Below are 21,397 nucleotides of genomic sequence, written 5' to 3' on the forward strand. Positions count from 1 at the left end.
TCTTCGTTTAAGTATTCATTGGCATTCGTCCAACGAAAGGCGCGCAAGAGCGGTCGAGGAGGACACGCGGCCCCGTCGTAAAAGAGTTAAACTCGATCGAATCGCTTTTTCCTTTCTTCGGGATCGTTAGCGTCTCCTCTTCCGGTCGCCAATTTGCCCGCGATGTAAAATCCGCCGATTTAACCCTCTATTTGGCCATTTAATCGCGTTCTCGATATCGCGGAGCGGGGTAATTGGATCCAACGGGAAAGGAGGATCCGACGTGTCCGTTAATCGTGGCTTTTATGAAAAAGGGAAAAAGCCGAGAGGAAAAAGTGAAAAATCTGGTAAGCTCGACTTCGGTAAAGCAAGTACATTGCATTAGCGCGGGAGACGAGGAACGCGTGACGTATGTAAATTTATGTGCAGCGAAAAGGATGTGGCCAATGCCGATAAATTTCCAGGGGGAATATCGATAATTCGAGCGGCAAAATCGCGGAAACAATTTTCGCCGAGTAGCTTTTCGTCCGTTTTCTCGGGGTTTTTCTTTCCCTTCGAAGAGGGTAATTTCTGCGCTCGTTTCTTAAAGTAGCGTTTGTCAAAACGCCCGATTGCTTCGATTAGTCCAAAGCGTTATTCACCCCTCGCCGCGAGCTTCGGTAAATTCGAGAGTCCTTTTCTTTTTCTTCTCCCTCCCCGTCTCGCGGAAACTCAAGTTCGAATAATAATTCCTTCGCATTAAATTGGAATTATACCGAGGAGGGCAGGGAATGTTCTTAATTGCCACTGTGGCTCGGCATCCCGAACGTAAACGACGATAGGCGTGAACCAAGGTTTTGTTCTTCTTGCCCCCTTTCGGACAATCGCCCCCGAACTATGACCCCTACCCCCAAAGAAGGCTGCAAGACTACACAAATTTGGCCAAGAAATTGGATCTTCCTTCCCGCTATTTTGTCGCGTCACGATTCCAGGGCGTGGGGACGAAATCGTGCCGGGGACTTACGGGGGGGGGCCGACGGGCGCAAAAACTTCCGGGGGTGGTCTCAGGGGGCGACAGACAACGGGCGGCTCGCCACCCCACGAGTTAAAAACCTGCCAAACTCCCGGAACAATTACGGGGGGCAATTTTACCTCCGTGGCCGGCGGCCGAGGGGCCGAAGGGGGCCGGAAGGGGCCGCAGGGCGCGGTTCCGGCCAAAGTTTCCGCGCGGTGCCCGCCGCGGATTACTCATAATTCCGCGGGGCTCGGCACGTCGGCGGATATTAAATGTTGCGTTTCGAAATTCCGCCGGCCTCGGCTCGCGGCTCGATCGGTCGAAGGAGAGCAATATGCGGAGCCGAAGCCCACCGCAAAAACCGCAAAAGGGCCGCCGATAAATCCTCCCCCGCGTCACTCTCACCCTCGATACCTTTCCGGCCCTTTCCGCGCCCCCGCGGAGCGTGGCCTTAACGATCGGCCATTGAAAAACTCCGACCGGATCCGCAAACTTTGCCGCGTGCGACCCCGAGGCCCCTGCGGTTTATGACCGACCTTTTCCGAGGGTGTCATTCGGTCGGGGATCGCGGTGCGTAATGCGAGCGCGTAAATTCCGACGTTACGGCGGACAGGGGGTCAACCTTTATCGCGGGGAACCCCCGGCCGCGGGAAAGTCGTGGGCCAAAAAGTCGGAATCGTTGCCCACCTTTGGACTCCCCCTCGGAGTCCCCGGGACGCACCTCCGCCTAAGGCCGTTTACCCCGGACCAGGGAAACCGGTGCCGGTCCCGGTTCTTTTCGATGGTAATAATGTAAATAAATGAAGCTTACATTGTTTAAAAAAAAAAAAAAAAGTCGGTGCCGGTGCAGGGGCAAAAGGCCCGACGGAGTCGCTCCGGAGAAGAGCAGCGACAAGTGTCCGCGGCCGGAAAGGGTCGGACCGGCTGAAGGGGTTGAAGGGGACTTTTCGGCAACGCGACGTCGGCTCCAGGGGAGACGGAGGGCGGCCGGCGAAAAAGCGGTCTCATCAACAGGTCCTTCCGCGACGACCCCGAACGTTCCCTGGCAGGGCTCCAGGTAGCAGAGAGACAGACCTAGGGGTTGCGCTCGTCCCTAACCGTGGGGTCGCGACGAATCGACCAAATATTTTTCGACTCGAAAAAAATCATCGAGACGCTCGGGCGTTCCGTTACGAGTTTCGGAAAGGACCGCGAGAGGGTAGTTGCTCGATATCGGAGAAAACGGGGACCCACCCGAGACTCTCTCGGCCATGTGCGGGGGAAACGCGCGGACCGGATCGACACGGGGCCGAGTCGGCGTCATTTTGCCGAAATAGGAGTAAAAGGCTTGGAGAAGGTTCGGATGAGCGCACCCTCGGCTAAATGCGTTCATCAAATTCTATTTGCCGCCCAGGATTTGTTCAAACCTTTTACGGGACCTTTCATAAAACTGTCAAGGGGTTCTGATTTACGGTATTACGTTTCGCGTAACGAGTTTAAGATTTGGAGCGATGTCGCTTCAGAGTCCAACTTTATCTACCCTTGTCAACTCGGAACGGTTTACATCGGTCTCGAAGAAAAAGGGAGAAACGTAAGAATAGCCATGGCGCATCTCGGGGGGTTGTTAGGAGCTACGGGATAACGCGATAAAAAATATCAAACGCTCGCAACGGTTCCATTTAATTAGCGATTAATGCGTTTCCATAAATCACGGCGGACCGCGGGAAGCACCGAAAAGAGTTTTAATCATTTTATCAATAAAATAAATTTTGATATGTCGACCCGGGAGCGGGACAACGGCAAGAATCCCGAGGGAGATTCGCGCGTCTCACTTAAGCGGGTTATGGACCAATTCGGGGTCGTAAAGTGGAATCATATCGCTACATTACTCGACCATTTATTCAATTACAAAGTTCCAACGAATCGATTTCAGCGCGACAATTAATAGGGAGGGAGCAGGGGATTTCAATGAATTCCAGCGGGGATTTCGAAGCATCGGCCGCGAATACAACGAAAACACTTAATGCCCAATTTTGCCCTTTTTATGCAGCGACCATTCCGCGGGTTCAGCGTAAAGCGAGACCGCGGAAAATCATGGAAAATCGCGGAAAATCGAGGAGAAATCCCTGGGGGACCCGTCGATAAACAAAAACAAAACTTGTTACTCCGCTTCCAGCCACTTGCCCAATTAATTCACCCCGACAAATCGGCGCGGCGAGAGGAGCGGACCGAGCGAGGAAATACAATTTTCACCCACCTCGGCCGATGGATTACCAAAATCGGCCATTCGATTTCCGTCCGCTTGCCCGCGCGGTACGTCGGCCAAACCGGTGCGGTTCCTCGAAAAAAGTCCGAGGGCAAATTTCTCGAGGAAGGCTCCTCTCCACCGTTTACCTGGTGTCGGCACTTCCTCTCCGCCCGTCCGAGCGGGGTCCTCCGTGCAATCGACGAATAATCGGCAGCCGCGAACGCCAGTAGGAGCAGTTTCCAAGGAGTTTGCACGACTTACCGGATTATTGCTCGGCCTTTTCCTTCGGCAGTCGGAACCCCTTTGGCCCCCCGCGGGTGGCGTCCGTCTCCGTCGGAAGGGGCGACCGGTGACTCGGCGGGGGTGGGCGTCGAGGGGTGCCGCGCCGTTTCAAGTCGACAGCTGGTGCAGCCTTAAAAGCATAGCACTGTTCGGCGCTTGGGTGGCTCGGGGCACGTTGGCGCGCGCGGTTTCACTCGTGGGGGTGTCGCGGTGCGACTGTAGCACAATCACTACCCTCTCACGTTCTCGCGGCCTCTCCCCTCCTCTACTCGAGCCGCCGCCGCCGACGCCGCCGCCCCCCACTCCGAGCGCAGCGACCGCCCGCGGATGCGAGGCCGAACCCGAACCGATCCGATCCGAGCCAAGCCGAGTCGAGCCGAACCGAGCCGAACGTGTTAGGACTTGCCCGACCGAACCGAACCGCGATCCGGCCACTTCGGCAGGTCGATGAGTGACCGTTGATCAGTAGGAGACCGTAGACAAATTATACGTGGTAATGTACACCTTGAAAACCACGTATATTACGCGACGCTATTTAATCCTGCAGTCGATCAAGAAGCGGCGAGCCTGGCAGACGTCAACAGAGCCGAGAGCACGGAAAGACGACGCTTGTTACATTTTGAGAATAAACGTTTTGTTTACTCTGCTCGACGTCGGAGAGCTTACGCGTGTAGGTTAAGAGGGGTTCGATCGAGGTCGTTGATCGAATGGGCGCGAGAAGAATAACGGGGAGAGTATCGTAGGTGGCGGGTAGTGATTGAGAAAATTCCGTTGAATTTCTGCACTCGCTCGGGAATCTTGGAAGATGAGGCCCGAGAGGGTTTCCGGAACGAAGTCTTAACTTGGCTGTTAATTAAAAAGTTGGGATTAATTCCTCCGGATCGAATGACTCGCGGGTTCGTGTCAATACACGGGCTTAAAAAGAGTTCAGCGGGATTCGGAAGCTTTTTCCTGGGGCGCGAGGACGATTGCCGGTGACGTTTTTAACGGGTAAGCGGAAACGTCTTGACCTCTCGAAAAGATATTTAAGAATTTATTAAATCATTGAAAATTTTCTACCAATTACGTCGACGGAAAATCTCCGTTTTGCCCGTGCTCGAAAATTGAAGAATCGACTTCGTCCCTCCCTCGGGAGATCGATGATTTGCTCGTGTCGTGGCTAAATCAAGAACCGTGTTCGTAAATATCAATCGATGGAACATTAGTCTTCCCGCGTTACCGCCACAGAAGGAGAACAACGAAAGGTCTCGGATGGATAAAAATAGTCGCATACCCTATACCCCTGTACTCTATACCGAAAACCGACAGAAAGTAACATTTTCATCAGCACTTCGCATTCGATCACCGAAAAGTCATTTTTCTTTTTTCCACGATCCATGTCAGTGGTCCCGAGACAGAAAACGGCCAAAAGGTGTCCAGAGGGACGAAAATAGTATCGAGGGACGTGTCGGTATGTACTCCGATATTGATACGAGGGTAAGGTGATGAATGTCACGAAAAAGCGACTTTCAGGGGAGTCGGGTTTCCTCTTTCAAAGAGATGCTTCCGGATCCCGAGTCCACACCCTGTAAAACGCTTCCTGCTGAGCCCCTCTTAAAGCGTGACACCTTATCCCTAGCCTTAGAAATTCTTGAAACTTTAATTGCACTTAAATCGTAGGAATAAAAATGATGTTCCGGCCGGGCGCCGGGAGTAGAAACGCGTTTATCGAGACTGCGAATTTTCTGACGAAACAGCAAGTCAATCGATAATTTTAATCGCGGCAGTTAGTACAATCGGGTGGTGACAGGCTGAGGGCCCTTTTTTTTACTTGAGCGCCTTCAACTCGAAACTTTTTGAAAGAAGATGAATATCGCGACGAGAGCGACTTTCAGAGTTGTCTGGTTCTTTTCTCTCGGCGCGATACTTCCGGGTCACGGGGGGTCCGGAGCCGAGAGAACCGTCACCATCCGCGGGGAAAAGCCATTCTCGGGAAAAAGTAGTCCTCGGATTGCACGTTCGATAATAAGGTATCGAGAGAATAAGCGAATTGTTCTTATTTCGGAGCTGGGCTCGCTGACGCGATCAAAAATTGCGAAGTTGCGCAGCTGTTTAGGGAGAAATGCCGTCTTAAGAAAATGTATTGTACGTAGCTACGATGAAGCGTCCGAGCCATTCGATTCATCTACGAATTCCTGGTGGATATTCATCTTCATTTTTGTCAAGCCTTTGGTACGGCCAAAATTTATATTTATAAAAAATTGCGAACAATCAAGGAATCGTGAACTTTGTCACTTACTATATAAATGGTCAGATCCGAAGATATGAAGATTTATTTAAACCTCCTGTGTAGCCACGAGCTATTTATTCCTACTTCTCCATGTGGTGTTGACAAACCGAAAAGGTCAGCTCAAGACGCAACATCCAGCCCGGTATTTTCTCCTTCGCGATGGAAGTTTCATCGATGGCGAACGGAGGATCGTGGAAAAATTGTTTCGACCTCTAGGTCGAATATAAAAATTCGTGAAAACGACTCTTCGGTAACGAGCGATAAATATCACCGAAACGTGACGCGTGAAACTGCGTTACCAAATTCCGGGTAAAATCGCGCGACCATTAAACATTAAAATAACCATAATATAACTAATAAATCATACTACCACTCTTGACATAAAATTCTATAAAATTTGCGGATTCCCTCCAACGTTATTATACGATGCCGCCGGAAATTTAATCAAGCGATTATATTTTTAAATATACGGGGAACTTTCGATTTGAAATACAAAAAAAAAATTGGGGAACTTTTTGCAAGGAAATGTTCCGTCATTCGGTCGGCCGTCATCACGAGAAAAGCCAACTCGCGGAAAATTCCCTTCGGAATCGCAGGTTCGATATTAAGGTGTCGCATCGGAAGGGAAGGCGAATCGTACTTGTTTCGAAGTTGGACCATACCTATGTTTGCAAAGGACACTCCTAGCCGTCGGGATGGCACCTTTTCGGTGGAAACAATTTTAGCGGGGAAGCCATTTCGGTCCTCTTTCCCGGCCTGGAATGAAAGGAGCGGTATTACCGTGCCGGAATGGGACAATGTTGGGTCGTTAGACCTACCGCTCTTAAAATTATAATAATAGGATGTGGAGGAACATCTCTACGATGTGGTATCACTGGCGCGGTACTACGACTCGACCAATTCGGAAACAAAGTAACGATAATACCCCGGTAATGAGATTTTTCGCGAGCTTTCTTCCGGTCGCGCTTGGTCGTCAACGAGCAGGAGGCTTAATTAGAAAATGAGAAAAAGGTGCCACGGTACCGATCGAGGGCTCGTGCGTCGTCCACGGAACTCGGAAGGAAATTTTCCGCTTAACGAAGTCACTTCTTCCGCCTTTCGAAGGGCAGATGGGATTCCGTCTCAGGAAGGGAGACACTCGCGTCGGTCAAAGTGCTCCGCGAATCCGCGGTGCCTCCATCTCGCCAGTATTCCTAATAAATCGAAGAAAAGGGAGAAAGCGCCCGAGGGAAGCGATCGGCTCCGGTGCAGTAAAGCGCATCCGAGAGTCTGCTCGTATGCACGCGGGGGTGCCCGAAGGGGTGCACACGTCGCCCCCCGGCTGCACGGATTCGCGCTTACGTGCCACACGACTCCACGCGGATACATAAATACATATAGTTGGCCATCCGCGTGTACGGATACTCGTGTACGTACACGCGGACGTATACAGGCGCGGGTTCGAGATATCACCCGCGATACAGAGGGTAGCTAAGAATGCACGCCCGGGGAGGCATCGGATAAAATAAAGGATAGCTCCGCTGCCCCGGGGCGTCCCTCGTCTATCGCTCGCCGATATCAGCGAAAATTGAAATAGTCGCGATATTTCTTTCAGAAAGAAATAATAAAAGAGAGAAATAGGGTTTGGGCGACGGAGCGTGTGCGGTGGGCAGGAGGGCGGCGCCCCGGAAAAATGGAGGTGTTAGGTGTTCTTTACAATCAGATTCCTTCTCGGCTCTATCAGCCGACGAAACTCGAGCTCCTTCGCCGGAGAAACCTATATCGGGGGCAAAAAGGAAACGAAAAAACCTTACTCGGGTCTCGGGGGCGATCGAAATCGAGAGCTCTCGGAAATCCTTCCCGACCGAGCCGGCGTAATGAACAATAATCGAATGCGCGCAAATTTACATTCCGCCAGGTAGCTCGATCTCCGTCTCCGATAAATAGTTATGAATTCAATGGCGGAACAAATGGATTCAGCGACCCATCGACCGTTCCTTTCGGGGTAGTTTCACCCCTCTCGGCGAGTTTACCTCCGCTCGAAAAAATCTCCTTCCCGAGGTTAATAAAATGAAGGAAAGAGATACAACTCTTCTCGAAGAAATGAAAGTTCCTTCGAGCGTTTCCCACCACCGAGTCTCTTTTTATCCGCTTAGGTGTCTTTTTTCATCTTCGTCCTTTTTTTTATTTCAGAGCCACAGGGTGGGCCCCCACATTCGAGGGCTGCTCCTTTCGATTTCCCTCTCTCGGAGCGAGACGTCTCGGGTGGCACCTCCGACCTTTAATAATGCGTCCTCCCAGTTAGTTGTTGGTCGTTCCTCCCGCACTTCGGACGGGCACCGGCTTATTGACGAAGCGGATGGAAGAGCGAGTCGGAGAATTCCTGGTTGCCGGCGGCATCAGCATCGGGGGTAAGTTTAATATTACTATCGGAATACCGCCGCGTGCCCCGAGGGAGAAGTTGCGGCCGCGGCCGACGCGGAAACTCCTGTCATCCCTCGACTCCCGTTGCCGCTTCGCACCCGCGCCGCATCCGCACCGCACCGAACCCGCGACTCGCTCCGCGTCTTACGCCGCGCCGGCAGAATCCGCCAACTTCGGATGTTCTCCCGGAATCCGAGTGTCCGCACACCCGACGCCCGGCACCGATCTCCCCCGAAGGAATCGCTCCCAGGGGACTCCCCTCCGGAGGTTCCCGGGCGATCCCTCCGCTTCTTTCGGCACTCTCGAAATCGTGACCGGGCTGCCGGTCCAAACGCATTCATATGAAAACGAAAAATAATCGACGACGAGCGGTTGAATATTTTTCGAGCATTCGAGGCGTCTCTCCCTAGGATGCGCGAAGGACTTTTCCCTCGGCTCTATCGGAGGCTTCTCACTTCCGGCGTTACTTTGGCATTCGTTCGGTCTAGCATAAATATGTCACCGCGATAGTAGACATAACGCGCCCCCCCCGCCCCGCGCTGCTCCCGAGGTCTCCGAAGCAAACGGGCCGATAAGGGGTATCGATTGGAAACTTACCTTTGTGCCGGATGCGGACCGAGCCGCGTTCGCGGGACAATCGGCAGGGACCGATTGTTTATTCGGGTCTGCTCCCATCCGTGATAGATTACGAACGACTCCTCGGATTCCGAACGCACCGATCGGTGATATTTCGAATAATTTCATACCCCGCGTGAAATCGATTAATTTCCGATGACTCGGATAATGTTCCGCACGAGTCCTGAATATCGCTTAGAAATTTCTTCGGACACGGAAAACAAAATCGAAGCTGTTTTTAATTAACGTTCAAAATCAGCTGGTGCTCGTTCCACGGGTCTTCATGGAAATCCCAGCTGTAGCAACGGATCGCTGATCGCATTACCCGATCCGGTCGGGTCGTCTGTGCCATCTGCAAGCTAGTTTCGGTTTTCAACGAGTCCCCACTTTTTAAACGAATGAAAAAAATTCTTTAGCAATATTTTCCTGGACGTTGTAGAGTTTTAAAATGAACGAGAGCCCTAGATTACGGACTCGATGCCGTTGTCACCTCGGCGAGAGGTCCCTTCGTCCCGAGCAATCCCTCCGAATTCAAAACTGGGGTGAGAAGTTTATTGGGTGGAATCGCAGAACGGCCGGAAGATTACTTCCTCGGGTGGGGCGCGGGTCGGGGGCCGGGCACGAGGGGCCATTGAAACTTCTAAAAGTAGTTAACTGAGTTTCGAGGAATGGCCCTTGAATAGTTTTACGTCTATGTACTTACCTACATCCGGACGCAATCGCGATCGCCCAGGGCGGCGTTTCACGCAACTGTACGAAAAGGCCGCCGGGGACCTTAAATATCGGTTCTGACGCTCTCTCGAAGGACGAATGGAACCTCATCTCGCAAACTGGGCCTGGATCGGTTCTAAATCCTCCTTGAATCGGTCCGGAATCGATCAGTTTCCTCTAAACGACCTCGCCGATGCACTTCCATCCTCTCCGCGGATACGCTTTCAATAAGGACGAAGCAGGCCTCGATTCGGGTTCCTTCCTGGGAACGAAGGATACAGAAATTTCCCTGGAGGTCCTCCTCGACAATGCCAGGCTCGCGCACCGACAGACGTTTTCGTCCCGGTGCAATTCCTCCGGTCGGGAAGGACAATTTTGATGCAAATGCCATTCTTTCTGTGACGACCCTCGTCCCTTTGGACTTCCCCTTCGCGGGGAACATCTCGAAGGATGAACAACAATCTTTATCTGGAGTAAAAAACCAAATCGTGAAAACGAATCGGTAATCCTGCCTCCTTATTTAATTATTTTTTTTGCGATGATTATGACAAAGGGTCCTCTGATTAATGTTTTCCGCAAAATTTGCCACATGTCGTGCTGGGGGAGAAATGCCGTTCGAGAGACCTGGGGAGGACTGTTTTATATATTTGTGAACGAGCCCTTTATGTAGTCCTGTCCGAGCGATTCGGGGGCAAAGTGCTGAAATGTTCCCCAGGGGCCGCGATCCGAGTCCGATGCATAACTGCACGGATGCAAGGGGTTGAACCCTCGCCATCCCTCGCGTATCCTCATATCAAGATCTCCTCGTGTCCCGATCCCTCGCGGTTTGCGTGACATTCGCTTACCCGAAGGGATGAAGAGCGTGATCCTCGCCGGTGGTGGATCGCGAATAAAGGCGCCCTGGATATCATTGAAAGACGCGTACGTTTGTCCTTCGGCACAGGATCTCTCGAAAATCCGCGGGTTGACGTCCGGACGTGCAGCTCGCTCCAAAATTGCAGCTCCGGCTGAAAAATTGTTCGCTCTTTTTGTACAGCTCGGAGGAAAGAAAAAATCCCGTCGATGCATTTGTCAGAAAAATCCTCCAAACGGGAGTCACTCGATTTTACGTACTCTCGAATGCGGCTCGACTCTCCCGGAATTAATTTGTCTTTTAATTTCATGACGGTTTCGATGTAATGGGAAAGCCATAAAGGGCGGAAGAAGTACAGTTCGCGCGATTTATCGGATTTTTCCAGTGGTCGTTAAAATGTACAGGGTGGACTGCACCATGCGTAAATTGCTGGGCGATGCAGAGGGCAGAAAACCAAGCAATTTGGGCCCGCCTGGCTTTAAATCCGTATTCCAGCTGTGCAATTTTCTGACCCACCGAAATTGTGGCAGCGAGTTTGTGATCGACACGGCCAGGGAAGAGGGGAGCAATATATCCGGCTGGCAAACATTGTGTACGCTTTGCACGGCTTCGCTCTGCGTTTCGTCCTTTGACAATGGAACTACAAACAGTAGCTAGACACGTGTCGAGGATCGTAGGTAGCCGGCTACCTCTCTCTTTCTCTCCTTACTCCAGGCACTCCCGCTCGCTCCATCCTTCCCCAACCCCCGGGAAGGGAGGCACTCGGTCCACTCGGATCTCTCCACCCTTCTCGGTATCACGCGATTCCGTGACTCGCAATTCCGAGTGTCAGGATTAGCGACTTTTCTTTTCCGCTTCCTCCCCGGCCCCTTCTATTTCTTCTCTTTGATTACTCTTATTTCTTTTTAATTTCCTGAGTAGGTGCAGATAAGGAAAGGGTAATCCTCCCTCTACGAGCCAACGAGCCTCGAGTTTGCGCGAGCGATCCTCTTCGAGCGAGTTACTTCACCCGACCACGAGTTCACCCTTCCCATGAGCTCGTCTCAATCCGTTTTTTCGTCTTGCTTCCTTCTTTCGATCCCATCACGGACGTATCTTTAATCTCGTACAAGTGGACCACTTCGTCGGTCGTCTCTTTAAATCGCGATCGCGCCCGCGCTAACTGGCCATCGGCGGTGATCGGGACGGCGGGGAATTTCCGGGATAATTTTCAAAGGCGTTCCTCTCCTCTTCGTCCGGATGCACCCCTCGCCGACGTCACCTCGACGCGAAGGTGCCGGTGTACGGAGAAAATGGACCCGTCCCGAAGAAGGGATCCTCGAGCGCGCACCTCGCCAGGTACGCGGGGGGTCTCTGGCACCTCCTGCTCCCGCGGTTCCGGAACGGGGCGGAAACTGCTACAATTTATATTATTGCGGGAGGAAAAATACCTTGCACATATTCCGGGGAAAATATGAAGCCGAGCAATGCGCAAGGAATAGGGCTTAATGGTGAATTCCCGCGAACCGTTTCTCGGCATTTCGCGAAACCGCGACCTTCGCCCAGAATTTTACAACTGCTCAGTTTTTCCTTCGTCGCTGGTTAAAACGATATCAACGATGCGTCTTGCCGTTTTGAACGGACTAAAAATTGTATTACTTCTTTTATACGCGTTTCTCGGTCGTCGGAAAATATTCCTTCCCTTAAAAATGAGGCTTAGGAGGAGGCCGGGGAATTCTCCGCGGAAATCGCGGGGCGCTTTCGCCCCGATCGGGGCGACCCGCCGTATCCGCGAATTTCGCTTGACTGCGAGGAAAGTCGCTTGGGCGAGAGTTGGGACAGGTAACGCGCCGGAATAAACTCGGCGAAAATCGCGAAATCCTCCCCCGAGACTCAGAGGGGCGGCGGCTCGGGGCAAAATGCAATCCGCGTCCCCCCGCCCAGGGGAGGGGAAGGGCGGCCCGACCGAAGTATTCTTCGGGTACTTCTTCGAGTTCCGGAAACTTGGCGGGACGCAACTCCTCGACTCGACGCCGGGTGAGAATTCGTTCGGGTCGGGATTGCCGGGGCAGCTCCGTTTCTGTACACCCATCCGCAAACCCCGTGAAAGCGGTCCGAGTCCGAGCCGGAATAATCTATGCGACAAGTCGGAGGACGAACGTTCGGTCGGGAGAACGAAACTGGACCGTTGACTTAGGGATGTTGCTGCAGATTATGGTGCAGCGGGACCGGCGAGTCGCAGCCTTCGTATCGTTGCACCGAATTCGCGGGAGGGAAAAAGGTGGTCCAGCACCCGAAAGAATCGTTGGCACGTCCGAAAGTAAAGGAAGCGGTATGTCGGAGGAATTTATGCAGGGTAAAAGTCAAAGGATCGCACCGCCTACGACATGCCTGTGGTAATGGCTCTTCTTTTTCCCGCGGAAAGTGTAACGAGTCATTCTTACGCGGGAAATGAATAGTTTCAGAGTCTACGGAATTTAGCGTTTCGGTTCGTTTTACCTTCCTCCTGTTTTTCGTCCTTTTTAACATTTTTGCTTCTCGCGAACAAAAAAGTATACCACCTTGTATCTACGCGTCGCGTTAAAGTTGTCACATTACGTACACATTAAAGGAGCACGAAGTCAACAGATATTTTTAACGGCGCGGAAGCGTCCAACGTCGTTTCCAGATCCATGGTACCGAATCCGAAAGGTAATAGAAACGTATTTGCCCGATGCCTGCCTGTTAATTTCGAAATATCGGAGCGCAAACGGTGGCACTCGAGCTTCAATCGAGTTCAAAATCCGGGGGAGTCCGGAGCGCGGAGATCATTAAAAATTGACGGGTCGTCGAAGAACCCCTGGAAGGACGGGAAAATCGACGGAAAACTGAAGCGGGGGGATACACCGGGCGGGAAAAAAAAATGTGAAAAAGAAAGGGGAAAAAGTAACCGCGCGTTACTCGGTCGGCACCGTAATCGCGCCGATAGTCATCGATAAGGCCGTCATTCGCCGGTCGAGTTACCGAGTGTTGTGGGATAAATTAGACGGGAGGGTGATCGAATTACCGCGTGTTTGCGCGGCATTATGTGTCCCTCGGTGTAATCAATATGCCGGCATTGAACTTTCAATTAGTGTCACTTAGCTCGGCAAACACAGCCGCTCCTATTCCGGCCGGGTCGGTGTGTCGTCCATTCGGACGTGATATCGGCAAAGGGTCTTTTACTTTCCCGACGTACTTATATTTCGATCTTTTCTCCGCTCCTCGTCGAGAAACGCGAAATGGAAAAATGTCGGAAGAATCGTTAAATTAAAAAAAAATGGAATCTTCGAGGAAGCACCAAATCCTCTTCAATTTATTTTCACATCGGGAAACTTTCGTTTTTTCTCCGGCTAGTCGAGATTTCCCTGTCGAAGAATTTAAGCATTCCCCCCTCCCCCCGTTACTTCCTTCCGCTGTCCTCTCGTCGAACGTCCGACCGAAAAGGTGGCGGCGGAAAAGAGGTGGTCCGAGTTCGCGGGCCGATTTCCTCGCGCCCCTTACGTGCACGCGTAAAAGCGCCGCCACTTCCCGAGGACCGGAGGCTTTCAAATTGAACTCTGTCAAGGCGATAAAGAGAGAGTCATGAATCCTCTCCCGGGCTTGCCGCCCCTTTCCGTGCCGCGTACACCGGGGACGATATTTCGCCGGCCCGGGAGAGCATTGCCTCGTGCGAGACAAACGCGGAGGACCCACTCCTGGAGCACTCCTTCGGCCACCGTCCACTCTCCGATCGAAAGCTCCGTAAAAATCTCCTCGTCCAAAATAAACTTCAAACCTGAACCCCCCAAAAAAATCATCCCCCCCGAACGAGACTCCGGAAACGTTCTCTCGGCGATTCCCCGCGGTCGTCTCGATTTCTCCGTCGAAGCCCCGTTTACCGAACGCCGGCGAGAACCGCGCTATCAGAGCCCCCGGACGATCCTCGTCCACCGCGAATTATTTCCGAGTTATTCCCGGAGAGCTATATTCCGGATGCTCGCCTCCGAAATATTTCCGAATTAGTTATCGGATTAGATTATTCGAGAGTCGAGGTCCGACGTTATCCCCAACTTCCGTCGAAGCGTCGGGGGCCCTCGTTAGATCGGAGGTGAAATAGGTACCGAGGCATCCGGGCCCCATTGTATCCCCGACCCGAGTCAACGTCAACCTCTTCTTATTAGTGACGGGCCTGCAGCGCTAATAAATCGCGGGCACGTAGCAATTTACGTGGTCGCGTCGAGGAGCGGCCGAGCCCGAGACGGACTGGCCGGGGCCGTAAAGGAGCTCGCCGAGGCTCCTCGTATATACGGACGGCGTACATACGCGAGAGCTGCGGGCTTCGGAGCCCGACCTCGAGAGACCGGCTTATCGGTAGATGTCTTAACCACGCGGTGGGATAGTTTACATAGTTAAGAAGCTCGAGCTCCTCTCCCCGGGACGCCGAGACTCCGCTCGCTTTAATTGGCGCGCGATCTGACCTCGGGGCCAGCTATGCGGCTCCGCTTTTTCGCGGGTCCAACTTCCCGAATTCCATCCCGCGAGTTTCCCCCGGTTACTCTCGGGATCTCGGTGACCGTGCCCCGAGACGCGAGGCGGGTATCGTTGCCGTTCGATCCTTCTTGGGATTTTTCCCGAGCCGTTCGAGTCCCCTCCGGCCGCGACGCTCGGAGGTGGAGGCCGATAATTCGCGGAACGCGCCTCGCTCGGCAAATATTTTCCCGAAAATGGCCGCACCCCCGTAAAATTTCTTCGAGGTTCCATTTTTCCCCGCTGCCGGACGTTTCGCTCGCACCTCCCCTCGACCGCCGTCCCGCGGCAAAAAGCGTCTCGTCTCGTCATCCCCTCGAAATCCCGCGATCGACGACATCGCGGACGAGTACCTTCCAGTCCGGGCCAAAAAGAAGGTCTCGTCCTTCCGGCGAATCCACAAATTAAATCGCAATTACCGATCGAATCGGCTCGGGGAATTCGCGCATCAAATTTGAGGGATTAAATTCTGGAGGAAATATTAACGCGGGAGAGATATTTTCCCGCGGCATCAATTTTTTTTAGGGGCGCGGAAGTTCACGATTTCGGCCATTTCCGCGGCTTTGTCCACCCCGGCAGCGATTCCCAGCGATTCGCCAGGGACGAGTGCATCGCACACATATGGCGGCGATCGTTAAGTCCACGACTCGGAGTGCCGATCGCATTGCCGTGTCGCCTTGGTAATTAGTGGAATAGCATCGAGTGCAAGTTACGACCTATCGTGGCCGTGCCGCTCGGGCAACGGCCTAATCGATATCCGATCACTCGAGCAATACGTCAAGTACATCCCACGCGGTCACCCTTCTCCACGGGATGCACCCCGGTGGCAGGGCGAGCACCCTCGTCTGGACGAGCCCCGAAACCTGGGCAAGGTGCACCTACCTCCTCCACCCGTGGCCCATAATTAAGTTTTCCATTAATCGTCCGGGGTCAGCTGCGATCACACGACGCGAGGCACTCTGCCATCGAACTTCCAAAAATACTTGGAAAATTGCAAAAGAACTCCAATGATTAATTGGAGCCGATCGCGATTCCTTTGTAACGTTCGCTCTCCTTTCCTTCGTAGCCCCGATGTGGCGTTTAACGTTAAAAAAAATCCCCGATCGAAGACGGAACCGGCGCGTCGTTCTCGGTTTGGATGAAATTACGTCTTGGAAAAAAATATCGCGAGTACCTTTTTTGGAGCGACGGTACACGTAACGTGGATTTTAGACGGCGAATTTTTTGCGCTAGGCCCACCGGCGGACCAATCGGATTTCGTCCACCCCCGAGAGCGCGTCTTTCACCCCGGATGGACGACGGTGTCGGCAGATTTTTTCCCGGAGCCACTTCGCGGCCAGTGGTTCCTCGCGCGGACGGGAAAGAGGGTTCTTCGGGGAAAGCTTTTAGGAGGGACGATAAAACACCCTCTCGATGCGCCCCCGGCATACGGGGTGATCCTCCCGCCCGGAAACCGGGATTATGACGTAGTTTTGCAACTTCCCCGGCGGTCCATCTCGGGGTTTCTTCCCGGCATCGGGCACGATTATCGTGCCTCGTGTGTTCGCTCGGTCACGTCCCGCTCCCGCCTTCTGGACGTCGCTTCCTCGTCCACTCGGAGTCGCCTTTTTCCCCCAGAACTTTCCGGAGGATCCGCCAACTCTTTCCGCGGTTTCGATTCCGCGCTCGAAACTCTTGATCCGATCGAATTAGCCGCTCTCGATTTCGAGCGGAGGGGAGGAAAAGGTCCTTTTACGGGGAACGATGCCGGACCGGGTTTCCGCTCGGGCCTCGTCCGGGAGGTCATCTGCTTTGGGGTCCCGTTTAACGGGGAATTTGGAGGAAGACCACCCCACGCCGAGGAGCATCGCCAGGACCGGCGCGAACCGCCCTCGCGACGCCGTAACGGAACCCGGGAATCGTGGGACCGCGGACAGACGGTCGTGTCCGTGAAAGTATTAAACTACAGTCCCCGAAGAATTTCGCGCTCGGGGTTTGCTCGGTAAAAATGGGTCGGATCGGCAGAGCGGCAATATTGGTTTACGACAAACAAACGCCGGCGCGGAAAAGTGCCGGGGACGCCTGTTTTTGGATTTGGTCGAGGGCGTTTTGTTTGCCCGGCCGCCCGTGAAAGCTCGCGGATCGAAGGAAACGACGCGACGGGGCGGACATTTTCCTTTTTTCTTCTCTTTTTTCCTCCCTTTTTTCCCAACGGACCACCGATCCCGGACGGGCCGCAAAGTGTCGCGCCGCCTCGTTTCGGCTCGCACCACGCGGGATTAACGCGCCACACGCGTGCGGGAACGCGATAATATTGATTAACGGTCGCGGCCGCGTTATACCGAGAGACGCGTCGCGTCCGGACATTTACGCTTTAACCGACGTTTAACGTCGCGTTTACGCGACCTCGCGCCTCTACGAGCTTTAGGGGCAAGGGAGCGCCGGAGGACTTCCTCCGGACCCACCGTTCCGAAACGGTCCTTTCAAATTGTGTTCTTCCAAATTAACGTCGATTCGAGGGATTCCGAAGAGGGACGACCGGCTCGAAGTTGGGCCGTTCCGGTCCTCCAACCGCGCGAAACGATTTCGCGGGCGAACGAGCGACGCTCCCATGAAAACTTCGCATTCGGGAAACGGATTAAAGAGTTACCCTCCGCGGGTGTTATCCGGTAATGGCGTCCGGCAGTTATTCCCGCGTATCGCGGGATAAATGCCCCATTTACTGACCCGAGGGTAACGAACGTCGAAACGCGAAAATAGGGATAGCGAACGAGCCGTTGGCCAAGTTATGGGGTAAGGTACGCGTCGTTGGGGCACGGACACATTCGACCCGGGAAATACTTGGTGAAACGCCCTCGGGATATTTGTTTTTGCCCGAACGTAGAGTCGGAACCTGTCGTCATCTGGCGAGTCTATTACGAATGCTAGAAAAGGCTCGAATTCATCGCGACAGCCATCGACGCCGGCCGAGCTCGACCCGACCCCGACACCATAATCCGAACGAACCGGGACCGGAAGTGCAATTGCGTTTTAAGAGCCGATCGAGCGAGCTCGTCCCTGTCGCCATTTTCAGTGGAACCGCCGAGCGGCCGTATCGTCGATTATCGCCATCCATGGGGCAAGTCCTGATTACAAAATTCGATACCCTCTGAAAGTAGATTCGAAATATTTTTTTTGCGGCGAGTCGCGCACTTTGCGTCTCGGTTTCCGATGTTTCTTTAACGGGAACAAAGTCGGAAAACGTTTCGACCCTCATCGGCGGGGTGCGAAACCGAGGAGGAAGGGTCTCGCGAGGACACGCCAATAAAAGGGCATTATTCCTTTAATATCCTGTCTCCTTCCCGAGCTCTCCTCGTCGTTGGAAGTCGGTCTCTCCGGGCTTTGAGATACTCCGGGACAAATTGGCGTTCCATTCCGTCCCGGAGCGACGGCGAGAGACTGCGGGGAAGGGAAAAAAAAGTGAGGTTAGTCGAGGTGCGCGACGGCCCGTAAAAGCAAAAGCGGCACGGCCAAGCCTTTCGGGGAGATTCCCGTCTCTCTTTTTATCGGATTCCGCGACAATCTCCGCCTGGTCGATCCGGCCCGCGAATCGACCCCGACCCCGACCCCGACCCCGTGCCCCGGCTCGTCTCGACCCCGAACCGGTGGTACCGCTTTCGGCCTCGGGATCCGGCGAGAAAAGGACGTCCTCGAGGCGAGATACCCAAACGGGTGGTCGCGCGCCGTCCGGGACCGACCGAGTTAAAAATTGTCTACGGGAGCCGGGGTGGAGGAGCGCTCCGTAAATTGGATCTATCAGCGCATTCGGATGGTGCTACATCATGCTGGAAGCAGCGGCCGGGGAGAAGGAGCACCTCCATCTTTCAACGTCGGTACAGCCTAGCCTCTCCGCGGCGTACAACGCCGACCTCCCCCTAGCCCTGCCGATCCTGCGCGCGCAGCGCTCGATAGCCAATCCAAGTTTTTCCGCCAGCGGTTACGGCTATCACCGATTGATTAGGCACAGCTTGATTCGATTTGATTAATGGCCCCCGCTCGACGTCGTCGCCGGGGGAGATAAACCGATTCCGCGGCGATCCCGGCGAAAAATCTCCCCGAGGAACGGTAATTGGACGCACGCGGTAACGACGCGTCGGTCCGACGGCGTCGCGACGCCGGTCGGAGAGTCCAAAGTCACGAGCCGGCGCCCGGGAAGGTCCGGAAAGGTCTCGTCGGGGGTTTAAAGGGCGCCGGCGGAGGCCTCGAGTACACAGGGCGAATTTCGCGTCGCTGCTCGGAAGCTAAGCGGCCACAAGCTAGCCCGAGTCCTCCTCCAGTCCGCTAATCCTACATTGGCAAGGCAATTAACTCCGGGCGAGGATAGGGATCCTGTTTGGATGGCTCGGAGTGGCGGGCACCCTTCCTGCGCCTCTCTCCCTCGATCCACGGCCACCCTCTTCCTCGGGCTCGCTCGCTCGCTCTTGCTGACTCGGACGTGTAATATCGCGCGGCGGCGTCCAAAGCGACGGTTCTAGTTGCGCTCGCGGGGATCACAATATCCCTCCGTTCGCTTGCAGGAACCCTGCCGAGGAGAGGCCGGCCCTCTTCCGGCCGATCCAATCGGACGGTTTCCGACTTACGTCGGATCGGGCCGATACGAGGTGTCAACTGGAAGCCGACTTTTCCGCCATTTTTTTCCAGCATTAATCCTTTCGGGGCCGGACAATGATTCGTCGTTATTGGACGAGTGCCAACGACTTTGGCCGGCACTAAAGGGTTAAAACCCGCGATTTTGCGAGTCGACTCCGCTACCCTCGAGGAGACGCCACCGGACCGACCGCCGGACCCAATGACCCGATCTTCCCCCCCGACTGCCCTTTTCGGGCGGCGTGGGTCCCTCCCGGGGACCGGGTCGGCGGAAAGATAGCTAATCAAAGTTCTTACCGCGGGTTAGTCTCGACGGGTCGGGGCGCTATCGGCAACCGAGCTAATCTCGGCCCCCAAGAAGTCGACGAGGCGAGCCCGGATGGCGCAGCGAGCCGCTACATGATTCCGCCGATCCGCCAAAGCTCCCCGGACCCGCCTAATCCCTCCGCCGGCGGATCCGTTCCGTATTACCGTGTACACCAGGCCGGGGCGGTGTATACGTCCGCGGCCACGACGGGGATACGCCCAGGTCGGTTTAAACGAACCCGGGCCCCTTCGATCCTCCGGATCTCTCGCGCGCGAGCTAATGGGACGCTCTTTTATTATCCGGTGATCCTCTTACTTTTAAGGCGGCTCTTTCGACGGGACGCGCGGCCTTAGGAGCGTCGGGACCCGGCCGACGGTCCCGGGCGTAAACCGCGAAACGTCGGACATCAACGCCGGGAACCGTCGCCTCGATTACGCCGAGATGGCTCCCTTTCCCGGGAATGCGCCTCGCGCGATCGGCCGAGGGGGTCCTCCTTATTTTGCGAAGCCGGCCGGGAAACGCGTCGACAAACGGGTAAAACGCCCCCGTAACGCTGATGTTACGCTGATGTTACGCCCGCGTTACGGCGTGTTACGGTGGGAGAGGCGTAACGCCGGAACGCCCGGGTGTAACTCGAACGGTTACGGGATATTTCCGTCGAGATCCTTATTACGAGGACCGCGAGCGAGATTTCCGACGCCGGGGTGGGCTCGTTCGAGCGACGAAACCCGGACGCCGGATGGCCGCTGCCGTTTGAATATGGAAATTGCCCGGCCGGCCGTGTCTCGGTTGTTCTCGGGAGGACCGACTCGAGGAAACGCTCCGAGACGGTGGGGCGACCGGGTGGATAAATTCTGTCGGCGATCGATCTCGGAATCGCGGCGGGAACCGAGAATCGAACGATCGACGACCGCAAAACGTAAATTGGTGGAGTTTCCTTCGCCCCGAGGTCGAGGTCCGATCGAGGCGCCGGGCTCGATATCGGCGCCTACGTACAGCCGTCCCGGCGCAGGGACCCGCGCATTTGCCCTCGGATTTCTGGCTTTGTGTAATCCACGGGATTACCGCGCGAGTACCGCGGTTCAACGTCGAACACCGTGATCCCTGATGATGTTTACCCAAGTACTTCGCAGTGCTTCGCGGTGCCGCCGCGTCCAGAATTGCCAGGAGAGTTCTCGTTGTGTGCGGACGACCATCCGCAACTCGGCGGTTCGGACCGGGCCGAGGGACGAAACGCAAGGGCTCGTACCTGAGAGGTGCAACGGCACCGGAAGGGTGCAAAGCTCGAAACGCAAAACCGTTCGAGTCGGCTCTTTACGAGAGGGTCGTCGTCGCGAGACCGTCCGCGTTGTAGGACCTTGTGAACTCGGAGTTCGGAGGATTTACTCGAGGGGGGGCTTTCATCGTTCTTCGTCCAATTCTTCCGCAACCGTCTTCGCGGCGGCCTGGGTCCGAGGGCCGATAAATCTCGAGAACCGGAAGTTGGTCCACGGGTCTCTCGAAGGCGGCCGATTCCGGCGGACCTGCGATAAAACGTCGGCCCGACCAGGCGTGTCCCCGACCTCTGGGGCAAATTCGAGCGGGGTAGCGGGACCCGGTACCGTCGCGAGGAATCGGAACGAAGCCCCGGTTCCGGTTCTCGAGGC

The 21,397-nt window shown here is 54.6% G+C and overlaps 1 protein-coding gene across 1 annotated transcript in view; it reads left to right on the plus strand.

Moving 5' to 3' along the window:
• The first annotated feature begins 4,298 nt into the window (after positions 1–4,298).
• Positions 4,299–21,397, plus strand: part of LOC105695333 (4-coumarate--CoA ligase 1) — a 41,172-nt gene continuing 24,073 nt past the window's right edge. The window contains exons 1-2 of the mRNA XM_012416824.2: positions 4,299–4,472; positions 7,924–8,141. The gene's annotated coding sequence lies outside the window, so the exon portion shown is untranslated. The remainder of the gene's footprint in view (positions 4,473–7,923; positions 8,142–21,397) is intronic.

This window comes from Orussus abietinus, unplaced genomic scaffold, assembly GCF_000612105.2.
Source record: "Orussus abietinus isolate OABI.00-Male unplaced genomic scaffold, Oabi_2.0 scaffold47, whole genome shotgun sequence".
Taxonomy (NCBI): Eukaryota; Metazoa; Arthropoda; class Insecta; order Hymenoptera; family Orussidae; genus Orussus; species Orussus abietinus.